The sequence below is a fragment of the Equus caballus genome, chromosome 28, assembly GCF_041296265.1.
Source record: "Equus caballus isolate H_3958 breed thoroughbred chromosome 28, TB-T2T, whole genome shotgun sequence".
Lineage (NCBI taxonomy): Eukaryota > Metazoa > Chordata > Mammalia > Perissodactyla > Equidae > Equus > Equus caballus.
Window position 1 is genome coordinate 19,181,645 of NC_091711.1, and position 9,350 is coordinate 19,190,994.

Genomic DNA, 9,350 nt, shown 5'->3' on the forward strand with positions numbered 1-9,350 from the left:
AACAAAAACTTTGTTGAACAAATCAACTAATAGAGTTATAATAAAAGACATATAGAGCAATCTACAAGCACTCTAGTTAATAACTATATTATGTTGGGACATTTCTGAACAATCTCCTTATAAGAGAACGCTTTTAAGTTACTTACAATGATCAAATGTATGCAAAGCCCTCACTTCAGCTGAGCAGTCTGTGATTCTAAACTTTACCAGCCTCCAAATTTCTGCCCTCACTTGCAGTCAAATGGTGCCACATCCAACTAGCCCAATTAAATGGAACATTTCAGATTACCTCTTAAAATAGGCTGCCTGTGTGTCATGATCTCATAGATTGGAAGTGTGACCTAAATAATCTCCCACAAAATGCCTAAAATTTTCAGTTAAGACCTCACCATTCCAAACAAACCCAACGAAATGTAAATGGATTTACTTTTAACCAGCTTGCCTTGTGAAACAATGCCACAGAGAAAAAGTATGCAGACATTGACAAGGTTCCCTGGAACAGTTTCTGCAAGGAGCAGAGGAGAGGCAAGCATGACTTGATAAAGTGTCCACAGCCCGTGACAGAGAGGAGGAATTAGACAACCAAAATATCAGCACTGTTGTCTGTAAAGCTCCTGGCTGCTATTTTGGAAAGAAAGAGAATAAAGTCAAGGGAACTACTAGGCCAGGTGAATGCTGGAGATGGTATTGTGACATCAAGCCTAGAAGAAGAGTTCCATTTGGTCATTCGATGCCTGGGATGGATAGGGGTAGGCAATGAAAATGGATATAAGGAGAAAGAGAAGGATGTCAAAAATAAGAATCCTTTTTCCAGCGGGATGGTTTTGTCGTTGTGGGTGAATGTGGGTGAGTATGGATGTATGGGGATATTGTTAAATACAATTCTAATTTGTAGAAGAAAGTACAGATCATTCATGATTAGTACAGCTTAAGTTTCTCAAATTGGAATTTATGGAAGGTATGTATGATGTCCAAATTCATGCCAAGTTGTGACCTTGTTCATCTAAAATATTGTTACACTTAGATATTGTACTCAATTGTCTCCTACAAGACTTTGTCAATTTATAGCTCGCATCACTTCCACCACGTGATATAATATCACAGCAGCTGATTTTCTTGTAGAAGAGAGAAGTTTCCTAGACTGAATGATTTGATAAAGGCTCATGGACCATTTGGGGCATCAAAGAAGAGGGTTCAGTGAGACCACTAGGAAAATGTTTGAAAATGTAAGAGATGGCTGCTAAAATATGTTCCTAGGGAGACAGGGTCAACTGACTGCTGGACTTTCAATGGGATAAGTGGAAAGAGAAACTAATTACCAGGATTGAAATCTGAGGAATAATAAAGGGGACCTGAGAGGCTATGCAGGATAAGAGTTATGAGTTGGCAGTTATCAAGAGAAGAACCTTTCAGAAAAAAAGTGTATTTGTAAAGAAGATTGTTCTGGTTTGATATGTAATATGTGATGCAAACCCTTTTCCCCCTCATCCCACAAAATTTCTAAACATCCATTCCTTGTGCAGGTAAAGTTAATTTGGGAGAGACAAGCCCTGTAATTCTACGAGAAGGAGCAATCTTTCAAGATTAGTTACTGTTATAATAAGTGGCTTTTATAAAACATTTAACACAACTGTCCTAAACGTTGCTATTATTGTTCTTGTGATTTCTAACTTTACAGAGAAGAAAACAGAAACTCAGCAATGGGAAACGACTTGACTGAATTACAGAAACAAATATTCGAAATTTAAATTCAGGGCTAATTTCACTTCTGATGCTTTTTCTGATCACCAAGCCAAGATGTATTATTGCTATTCATGTAAAAAGAAGTACTTGGATATATACTGGTGAATGTTCTTTTTATTTTGGAGTAGAAAGAAGGGCTAGTTGGTAAACTTGAAATTCCTCTGGCATAAATATTCTAGTTGGAGAAGAAAAGGAAAAATAATTTTCAGAAGAAACATGTTTTCATTTTATACAGGAATATATCAGCTGAAAAGCACTGAGTATTTTAGAAAATTATCAGGTTAGCTACTTGACATTTGAAGGAGACAAAAGGATTCAGCCAGAGATAATACCTATACAGCGCGTGACCTATATAGAATATCCATAACACTAAGAGACAGGCTCAAAGAGACAACAAAAGAATGGAGAAGTCAGGGAAGCCAGACTAATAGTGGGAGTGAAAATAAATCTTTCTTTAAACCCAGTGAGAGAGAAGAATCCAGATGGAAAAAAGGATATTGCTTATGAAGTGAATGTGGCCATAGTCACAGAACACTGAAGAGAACAAATCACAGGTTAACAAGTAAGAGTCACACATTTCAAGATTTTAGATATTTGCTGTGACTATAGGCATATTCCAATTTCTGAAAAAAAGTGTTACATCTTACAGAATTTTGTATAAACAGACCCCAGGAACTAGTTTCCACCGGCACTGCCAGGCTCTTTGTGGAAAGGAGGCTACAGCCCAGGTGTGATAAAAGGGTCATTCCCATTCCAGCTTTTGTGTACGGCCAAGGCTTGAGGGCAAGGCAGGAAGGGGTCACATCTAAGGATAGAAAAATTTTCAAATTGGGGGCACAATGACTAAAAGCCTGGGACATGCCTTGAGCAACAAAGAACTGTAAACTAGTCTACTGAAAATCTCAGTAATTTCCAATATGAAAATGCTGGGAGGCAGGAGAGACAAAAAGATCACTTAACTTGTGAAATATAGGCCAATACTCTAAGGAATTCAGTATGTATTACAAAGATTGACTAGAAACAGTCCTGTGGAAATATGATAATGATAATGACTGAGCAAAACAAATGAATACATACGCAACAGTCCAGGGAATTTTCATTTATTTTTTGTTATGGCAAAGAGCATGCACTTTGTCAGTTGGCTGACCTGATTTATGCCTGCAGCTTCCATCAGGGAAGAGAATGAAGCTAATTGCTCCCCACTCTCAGTAAACTTGGAGCCAGTACAAAGTCTTCAGTGTTCCTGAGGCCTTCCTTGAATTTCCTGAATCCCTTATCTCAATCTTCTTTTGGCACTTAACACGGTAGAATTTTTGGCATAGCGTAAAGAGAGACAAGGCAGTTACTGCCTAATAAGATGCAATTATGTATACCAGAGATCAGCGAACTGTGGCTTGTGGGTCCTATGTGGCCCACTACCTATTTTTATATCGCCTGCAAGCTAGGAATAGTTTTTACACTATTAAATGGCTGGGGAAAAATATCAAAGGAAGAATCATATTTTGTGTCATGAAAAATTATATTAAATTCAAACTTCATATCCATAAATAAAGTTTTATTTGAACATAAACATATCCACATATATTTTTTTATGTATCATCTGTGGCTGCTTTCATGCTACAATGACAGAGTCGAGTAGTTGCGACAGAAACTGTATGACCACAAAACCTAGACTATATACTAAATAAACTTTTACCTTTTGAATGTCATGAATTTATTGGGCTGTATTCATTTCATAAGCAATGATCTTTTCTATTCGGATTGCTCTTTGCCACTGTGATTTATCTTCATTAAACTGTGAATTTCCTGGAGAGAAGGCTTGTGTCTACCATAATTCTTTGCACCTAGGAGGAATTAAGAACTTGTGCATTAAATTAATAACTATCCCAAATAATTTGATGTAATTATTCAGCACGTTCCTACTATACGCCTAATTCTGAATGAAGTACAACATTGGATAGGGTGGGCTGACATTAAGGAAACTGATCACATTATCACAGTCTTTGAGGGAGTCCTAATTTTATTAGGGGAACAATAAAAATTCAGGGGTATCATCTATATAACAATACAGAGCAGTGTATTGTTTAAACATCAAATACTTGTTAGAGGCAGACTCCATTAGAGCAATAGTAGACATTAATCTTCATCATAGTAGCTAAAAGTTCTTAAATGTTCACCGTGTAGTTATATCCTAGGTACGTGTTACCTTAATTAATCTTCACAACAAACCTACATGTAAATGTTATTACTATTTTCATTTTAAAGATGAAGAGTAGTAACATTTTGAGGTCATATGGATTGAGCTGGAAATTGAACTCAAGTAACACATTCTTATTGAAAAAATATTTCAGAAAAAAAATTGAACTTGGTATACAATAAATATTTAATAAATATGAATTTGAATCTGAAAATGTGCAAAATGGAATCTGAAAAGGGGGTTTATAAAATGTGGAACTAACAGATCAGGAAGCGTTTCCTGAAGAAGAATGGGAATTGTTTGTACAGGTGACAAAACTAGTTGATATAGGGGAGGTAATGGAAAGAGCAAAGGCTTGTTGTAGGGTGTGATTTGACTCTGTGATAATGACTTATAATAGAATTGTACTTTAACTAACTGAGGAATCAAAGGACTAAGTTTGTGTGTGTGTGTGTGTGTGTATAATTTAAGAATAGAATATTGTCCTCATGAGTTAATAAAATTTCATTTACTAAATTTCTGTTTCCAATTTTTCTTTTTAGAGCAGTAGTACCCTATATTTTTTTACTCCAGAAATTATACAGACCGTGAAAACAACAAAAGACAAATTACTTTCCCTTTTCCTCTACCATATTTAAAATAAAGCATATAAAAGTATACAATAAGTGGCACATTGACATCATTAAAATCTTCAGCAGGAGATGTAAAATAAATTTGTGCAGTCACGAGGCTCCTCAAGGTGTTATAAAGCCAGAGCATCTTTAAAACAAGACATCCACTTCTTCAACTCAAGAAGCCAGTGTGCTCAATCCAGCTCAGCTTTCTTTCACGTGAAAAACAAAACCCATCCTGCTACTTTCTACTTCAAGTCTTTATCTCATTAAAATTTATACTTCAAAGGACAAAGTGAAGAGAAAGGCAGTTATAATACTTACATCTTCTCACCCACGGTATATTACTTTCTTTATATTTCACTGGGCAATCGAATTCCATGATCTAAAAAAATTTGCTACTGACTAAGTGAGAGACAAGATGATATTCCTGCATGTAAGGTGTTCACAATTGTGTGATGCAGAGCCCATTGAAAACAGAGTGAATGCAAGTGGTTACCTGTTTTTGTGATTTCAAGTACTTCAAAAACTGAAAAACTAATGTTTTAGATTCAAGACACTACCTGGTGGGTTGCAGACTGCTGGGCTATTTAAATCCATATTCTCTATTCACGGTTCATACAAAGCTAGCAGAGCTTGGTCCATATTTCCAATCAACTACATATCTTGAATACCACTCAGTTCAACAAAGAAAAATTCTATTATCTCTTAAGCTTATTTCTGTTTATATGGTAATATCCTAAAGAACTTGTGGGTAGCCACCTTTGGAATGTGTACTCCTAGTAAGTACTTAAGTTCTTTCAAGAGCTAAGTAAATGTGTATATGAATTATTCATTTGAACAATTACAGCAAAAGTATAATTAAAGTTAATTTATACACACATCTATTGATATCACTGAGGATTTAAAATTATTTACAGTAAACATGACACTTGCAACTGTAACAAGTGGAGATGCAAGACAGTGTATAACATTAAAATAATAAGTATGGTAAGTAAGGATCCTGCTGCTGATGAGTAGATGAAGCAGTCCTTAGCTATCTTACTATGCTATTTTTGCAAAGTATTTAAGAAAATATTTATCCTCAAACTCTAAAAATTTACTTTGCGTATATGATAATGTGTAATGTAGTTTTTTCTTGCTTTATTTTTTTTCAAAATTTTTGTTACTAATATTTTCAATATACAAAAAAGTTAAAGGAATGTTATACTCACAACCTAGATTCAATAATTCTCAATACTTTGCATATTTACTACATTTACCTCATTAATCTATTTTTCTACCCACCATCTATCTAAATTCTACTAAGCACTTTCAAAGTAAGTTTCAGATATCACAGCACTTAACCTTTAAATACTTAGCCATGTGTCTACTAAGATTAAGGACATTCTCTAACGTAACCATAAGTTATTATCCCAGCTAAGACAATTATTACTAATTCTGTAATATCCAGTACTCAAGCTATTTTCAAATTTCAATATAGAGATTTGAGTCATCTTTTGCAGTAATTTAAATATAGAATTTAAATAATTCCAATTGTTTTATATCACCATTCCAAATCAATACATATACTGTGTACCATTATAATTACTTCTGTATAGGAGCTGTAAAGGAAGATTTTTTTAAATATTAAATTTTTAAATAAATTTATTTGAAAAATTTAGTCAATGGCACTATCGCATGGTTATAAGATTATAACTTGTAATTTGTGTTACATTTCACAGAAAATGGAATTTTGCAGTGCTGATATGCACACCATTAGAACATATTTTAGACTCCCATTTCAAAGTATCTGGTATGCCTCCTATATTGTAATTAATCAATATGATTTCTTTCTTGTTTGAGGCAATTAGAAAGATATCATTTTATTTTATGTAATTAGCTTAATTTATATTTGTGTTAACAATCAAATGCCTTAGCTGGGAAAAGCTTAGTCTTTATGTCATTCTCTACTCTTTGCAATGTCACCTAGCTCTTGCAGTCCCTAGGGAGAGTGTCAATACCACTGCTTCAAAATTTCCAAATTGATAATTTTAAATGGGCATCCATCTTGAAGAAAAAAGATAAGAGATTCTCTCAAGTAAATTTACTCCTGAAGTTTATCTTCACAAGAGTCTTATGGTGAAAGAAGAAAAAGAAAGTCACCCTACCAGTATGTTCTTGTTTACTCTAAAGACAAATAACCTCTACCTCAGTGATTTAAATAGTACACTTTCATTTATAGGCACCTTCTGCACTCAGAAAATTCATATGTAAAGCCAGAGACTGATACCAATTTAGGCACCTTGATATCCCAAAATGTATAATTATTTTCAAAGAATGGGCTTAAATAATCTGTGGGTTGACTTGAGTTTGTAAGTTTTTATTTACTCAATATCTTAAGCAGAAAAACAATGTTGATTTGAAGGAAAAAGTAAAAGGAGCATAATGAACTAAGTTGATTTAGTAATAGAATTTTGTCAAATTGAGATTGACATTATCCAATTCTGTATGTTCAGGCATGGGAGTCAATTCTAAGCAAATGCAATTCTTTTTGCAAAGTGGTTTCACATCTTTCAGACTCTGAGAAAGAGGCCTAACGTCATACTCCAGTAAAGGTGTTGGAGCACATCGTGCAAATACGCTCTTCTGAAGTTTACTGAAAAGTGAAAACAACGTCTGAAAATATTCGTAAAGCAGAAGCCTGGCTTGGAGGAGCTGAGCCAAAGGAACAGTAGCAGTTTGATTGAGAGCTGTGGCAAAGGAACAGGTAGTAGGATTCCTTAGCCAACACCCTTCTTTTGGAGTTGAGGAGATTGGCCCTGAGCTAACATCTGTTGCCAATCTTCCTCGATTTTTTGTATGTGTGACGCCCCAAAGCATGGCTTGACAAGCAGGGTGTAGGTCGTGCCCGGGTTCAAAACGCACGAACCCTGGGCCACCAAAGCAGAACATGCAAACCTAACCACTGTTGCACTGGGTCAGCCCCAGCCGACAACTTTTGAGTCACCAGATAACAACAGAGAATAATTTTCCATCAGACATGCATCACTTCCTCTATTTCACATTCTCAGCCTCAGTACTTTGTTAAAAGATCCATTGGAAGCTCTGGTTTCCTGCTAAAGAAACTAATATGCTTTCATGTAGCTACCTCATACTTTTTAAAGTTTATGTTTTGAAATTACATACACATGGGAATAAGATGAAGCAGAGAAAGCACCTAGTTCTGTGTTGTGCTTTTTTAAGCTATTGTACTAACAACACATAAGGCTTCTTGTTTTCAATATATGATGCCAATAGAAAATAACTATTCTGATTTCATTAACTGCTATATTTGATAGATGAGGCAAAAATATTTGAATTATTTTAGAATGCTAAACTATAAAAGGAATTATCTATGGTGTAGAGCATGACGCTGGAGTCCGAATATTTGAGTTCAAATCTGTGTCCACTATTTTGCTGTATTACATTGAACAAATAACTTATGTAAGTCTCACTTTCTTCAACTGAACATTGAGGTCATTAGAAGCTATCTCATGACTCACTGAGAGAATTAAGTGGAAAAAAATTCATAAAGGTACTAGAAAATGGCATGCTTCCTGTCATTATTTTTTAATATCATCATTCTAATTATTATTTTAATCAATGTAACAAGAAGCACTGTTTCTAGTAACATTCCTATGAACTTTCAATAAATTTTACTCTTTCTTTACCTTCATTCTTACTTATAATGCAGGAACTAATCTAAGTTCCTATGCACAATTATTTTTTTTCAAGCTATCTTTGCCTCCTAAGTTTCTAGATTTGGAACATTTTTGATTCCAGTAAAACCATACTACCTTTTGGGGCCAGCTGGTGGCATAGTGGTTAAGTTTGTGTGCTCCACTTCGGTGGCCTGGGGTTCACAGGTTCAGATCCTCCGTCAGGCCATGCTGTGGTGGTGTCTCACATACAAAGTAGAGGAAGATTGCCACAGATCTTAGCTCAGGAACAATCTTCCTCAAGCAAAAAGAGGAAGATTGGCAACAGATGCTAGTTCAGGGCCAATCTTCAGGACTATCTGTCTGTCAGATCCACCTGTTTAGACTTATGTGATGGAAAAATAAACTTCAATTGTATTTAGCCTGATATTTTGGAATGAAACGATTAAAGCAGCTCTTATTACCTTAACTAAAATATCTCTAAAGGTGGGAAAATCTCATATGCATATGCAAAATTTCAAAGCCAGAACAAATACTCAAATTATCTATAGTCTGACAAAGTTTGTCACATTAGGCATTTAGAAACTAATTGCTGTAAATATAAGAATCAAAATTGCCTTTTCTTCCACGCATTAAAATTTCCTTTTTATGTGGGGCTTATCTAGCTCATGATTGTATTTTTTGCTTTTTTATTCCTTAAGAGTAATCAGAAGCCAATGTGTAAGTGATATCTGAAGTGGAAATATTCCGTGAAGCATGAGTCTTTCATTAAGTTTTATCCGTGTAGACAAATGGATTTATGAATAGTACATGGGGCTTAGAATCAACCATACGTGGGTTTAAGTCCTAGCTCTAAAATGTTTTTCTCTGTGCACTATTGGGTAAGTTATTTACTGAAATGTAGGTTTCCAGTCTATAAAATGGGAATAATAACAGAAACTACATTAAATAATAATTATAGAACTTAATATATACTTATGTAATATATACTTAATATATACTTCTATACCCGTGAAATATAGTATAGACAGAGGAAAGAAATTAACATTTATGAAACATGCACTATGTGTCAGGCACTGTGCTAAGTGTCTTTTAAGATGGATATTAACTTATTTAATA

General features: G+C 34.6%; 1 long non-coding RNA gene across 1 annotated transcript; it reads left to right on the plus strand.

Annotated features, from left to right (window-relative positions):
- The first annotated feature begins 707 nt into the window (after nt 1-707).
- On the plus strand, nt 708-1,625 carry LOC138921183 (uncharacterized). The gene is made up of 2 exons (XR_011433536.1): nt 708-846; nt 1,524-1,625. It is a non-coding gene; the product is annotated as an uncharacterized lncRNA (long non-coding RNA).
- The last annotated feature ends 7,725 nt before the right edge of the window (nt 1,626-9,350 follow it).